The sequence below is a fragment of the Schistocerca nitens genome, chromosome 2 (genome assembly GCF_023898315.1).
Source record: "Schistocerca nitens isolate TAMUIC-IGC-003100 chromosome 2, iqSchNite1.1, whole genome shotgun sequence".
Lineage (NCBI taxonomy): Eukaryota > Metazoa > Arthropoda > Insecta > Orthoptera > Acrididae > Schistocerca > Schistocerca nitens.
In genome coordinates, this window is record NC_064615.1 from 118,241,057 (window position 1) to 118,245,454 (window position 4,398).

A 4,398-nucleotide genomic window follows, 5' to 3' on the forward strand; every position below is an offset into this window, starting at 1 on the left:
GATTAATTTTTAATTCACTAAATGACATTGTATGACTTCTTCTGTGGACTGTTTTGGTTCCTGTTCCAATTTTCTCACCTATTTTTTAAAAGCAATTATTAAAAACATCTGTGGTTCATGAACGTTCTTGTATAATGTTCCCATTCTCTTTAACAGAAATGATATCATCTTCTGTGTCGTTTTGTCGTGTCTCTCTTGATTTTTTTTTCATTTGATCTGTCAGCTGTTTTCTTAGAGTATTTCCAACCTCTATATGGAGATAAGTTATGTAATATGTCTAATTGTGCATCATGATCTAGCAATCTGTTTATACCACTGGATAGGCATGTTTTTTTTTTAATTTCTGCTTGTTGAATGAAGTGGCTAAAAGCAACTTGCATCATTTTTCTTAACAGGCTGCTTCAAGAAGTTTGCATTGAAATCGTCAGAAATTAATAAGCCCTGTCTTCTGTTGACAGAGAGTACAACAGTTCACCAAAGTTTTTCATGAAAATTTGCCATTTACACAGTGGAGTCCTTTATATTGTAACAGTCGTGAGTATCAAATTTCGCAATAGTTGCTCACAAGCATGCGCTTGTATGTTGGTCTGATCTATATAGAATTTATTAATTTCTCCATTTTTATTTGTACCCTCTTTTTAGGAATCCTCCTTGATCCATACTGTCTAGATGAACATGTAGCTAATGTTTAACTACATACTCCAAGATTTTCTGTCACTGTAGTTATGTGACATTCAGACAAACAGATGAAAATTATTTCCAGCTGCTAAGATTTCGCTGTTTTGCAAACAAATTAACAACTCATTTACTTTATTTTTTAACCCTGTAATATTCTGACAAAGCAAGCTGATTTCACTTTTCTCTGTTCCCTCTAATATTCTGACAAAGCAAGCTAATTTCGCTTTTTCTCTGTTCTTATAAGATGGACTGGGAGTCTCTATCAATTTAATTTCCTTGAATGCTGTCTGCCTCAGTTCTGAATTTGACCTAAAGTCAGTGTTGCACCTGACCACAGTAGCCATAGGCATCTGTCCTCGTGTGATGGCGCCTCCTCCTCTTGCTAACCTTTGCTTACACCTCCTGTTCAGGCGTATGCCATGTGAAGTATATCCCATCTTCCTACAGCAACTATTGGAGTAAAACCAAAATGAGATTTTGCACCCATCTGAAGGAGCCCTCTTAGCTCCATGTTTACTCGCTTTACAGCATTTTAACTCAGGGCTGCTAATGGCGCTACAGAACCTCTACAAAATCCACTTTTGTGTGCTCAGTAGCTGCTCCAATTTCGTCCAGGTATGCTACTGTATTTTTCGTTTTTTGGCAGCCTCCCTAACCATCAACATCTGATGTTCTTGATTGAAATCCTTACACATTTGACCAAAGTTCGCTGTTACTTGGCTAAGCCTGGCACCTAGTTTTTCCTGATGCTTTTGGCCTACACCCCACTCATGACTGCTACCTAGCAGCAGAACTCTTCATGTTCTGTTTTTCATCAGAATTATCTGTACGTATCTTAGCACTGTTTTGATGCATCCAGCATTTCTCTATCTATATATGAGATTATGCCTTATCTAATTCACATAGCAAGGGAAATCTATTGCTTAACTGAATTTCGAGTTTGCTAACAAAATTTTATACTGTTTGTCATTTGCTTACCACTTTTTTCCAGCATGCCTTTTCTTTTTCTCCCATCAACTGCTGTAGAGTAAATATCGCATTATCTAACTCTGCCTGAAGAGCACAAATCTTCAAACCCACTGTAAGAATATAGAGGAGTCTATCAGGTCTATCACTGATATTGACTTATGTGCTAAGAAATAATAGACTTCAGCTTTCTCACATAGTTTACCTTTTAGAAATTTCTATTTCACGGATAAATCGGCTGTTTCTGACTCTCAGGTACTTTTCTTGAGAGTATTTGCTTTAGTATATTGAAGACATTATTGATATTGTCAAAGTCCCACAACGCATTCCATCTCTCGCCGCCCTTCAAATATAAAGTTCTCAAACATACAAGAAAAAACAGATAGAGTACAACAGAGTTTCTTGAAAATAGCTTCTTTCTGATGAATATGTGATGTCATACATTGCACCTATATGAGGATAAAGCCATTAGGTGGTATCAACCGTCAAGAAGGAAAGGTTTTGAAATCAGTGGCTAGCTGAATGACGTTTTACAGATTTGAAAATACTTTGACATAATTGTGATTAGAGGCAGATATGTTTAAAATACTTTGACTTACATAGTAACAAATATGTGCAGAATTTACTAATTTCTTAAAGAACTTGTGTGATATAAAAATATTACTTCAAGAGAAATGAAAAAGCTTAAATCAGTACAACATTAATAATCTGCAAGCATTTTATAAAAAAAATACTGATTAGGAATTGTGGATTAATCTGCAGCAAATGTATGTTATGTATTTTATGTCATGTGCTGCACGCACTACAGGTACTTTGATTCTGAACTGATATTACCAAATCCCATCCTATCCCCAAGTACAAAAAGACTATGGCAAGGAACTTAATATGATAAAAACAATAACTACAAATAATGTATTTGAATCCAACATTATTGACATCATTCTCACAAAAAACAGAAGAAGCCAGTCAGATCCCTACTCTACCTAGTGAACAACATAGATAGACCAAAGAGGGAATGGTGTAGTATGCATTTTATGGGTATAATTTCTAATCACATGAGCAACATTTTAAAGGCAACAGGTTTCTCAGTTGTTTCTGTGTCCCACATACACTACGTAATTGTGTCTTCAATTCAAAAGATAAACAAACCGCCATCATGAAAAGTGGGGTTTATAAGATCATCGACAAGAGTGTTGGACCAGCTATATTGGACAGACTGGGAGGTCAGTCAGTACTTGGCCGAATGACATTTTTTGATTTGAAAATACTTTGACACAATTGTGATTAGAGGCAGATATGTTTAAAATACTTTGACTTACATATTAATAAATATGTACATAATTTATTAATTTTTAAAGAACTTATCTGATATAAAAATATATAAAATATATTATATAGTATATTATAAAAACATATAAGTATATAAAAAACATCCTTTGCCAAACATTACTTAAGCAAAAACCACAGATATATGTTAGATGTAGAAGTTCTAAATATAGACAAAAATGTTGCATCAATTAGAAATACTGGAAATTAGAAAACAGCTGTATCTATCCCCACAAATACTAATGACTGAGGGGACTTATGACCACAGCAGTTGAGTCCCATAGTGCTCAGAGCCATTTGAACCATTTGAACTAATGACTGAGCAGACTCTGTTCAATTATTCACCCCTTTCAGGCAATGTTACAACCTCTACATAGGAAAAGAACCTTGTTGCCTTATTCATAAATAATCATATATAATCACACAAATTCGCATTCCTGTGCACAAAGTTTTACTCACATGTAGATTTATTCACAGTTATTGTAAAAAAACCTAAACTCCACCGAAACAGGCCATGAAGGCCCCAACAGTACCAACCGGCTGCCGTGTCATCCTCAGCCCACAGGCATCACCGGATGTGGATAAGGAGAGGCTTGGGGTCAGCACACCACTCTCCCGGCCGTATGTCAGTTTCCGAGACCGGAGCCACTACCTCTCACTAAAGTAGCTCCTAGGCTTGCCTCACAAGTGCTGGGTGCACTCCACTTGGCAACAGCACTCAGCAGACCGGATGGTCACCCATCCAAGTGCTAGCCCAGCCCGACAGCACTTAACTTCGGTGATCTGACGGGAACCGGTGTTACCACTGTGGCAAGGCCGTTGGCCATAGTTGTTGTAAATGCTGATTTAATGATTGTCATAGAATTAAAATGTAAACATGTTGAAAATGTCATCAGAGATAACTTTTGTAGATTAAGCCAAGGACTGATAGATTAAGAAGCTGAAGTGTTTACCTTTGCTTGGTTGCCATCTTTAGGATCAGTTATATACTATAAAATGGACCCAGAACCCAAAACCTAGGTGATACAATAATAACAAAATTTGTGAAAAAAGGCAAAAATACTCTAAAACTATATACACCGAAAAGGCCGTAGAATTAATGCTTGCCGTGAACAATGTAGAATAACTTTTTCGTGCTGTAACTACTTTTTAAAATCGCTAATGCATAGATAGAATTATAATTATCATAGGAGTTATGACGTCATATTTGACACAGGGACTTTCGTTGGCGTGTTAGCTTATTTTGACTTGCATCACAATCGAAATGAAATCAATATCATCCCACCAGTTTGCCACCTCCATTGCCTTTTCTGGCCACAATATTTGGTTTATTGTGCTAGGGCCTCAACTGTTTCCTCTCACAATCACTGCAGGCTATTCGTTTCTATTCTGCATGAAAGCAATCAGAATTTAGTGGAAACTGATTGA

General features: G+C 36.4%; 1 pseudogene; it reads right to left on the reverse strand.

The window, feature by feature from the left end:
• Positions 1-3,676: 3,676 nt before the first annotated feature.
• LOC126238597 (5S ribosomal RNA) lies at positions 3,677-3,794 on the reverse strand (annotated as a pseudogene).
• Between the last annotated feature and the right edge of the window lie 604 nt (positions 3,795-4,398).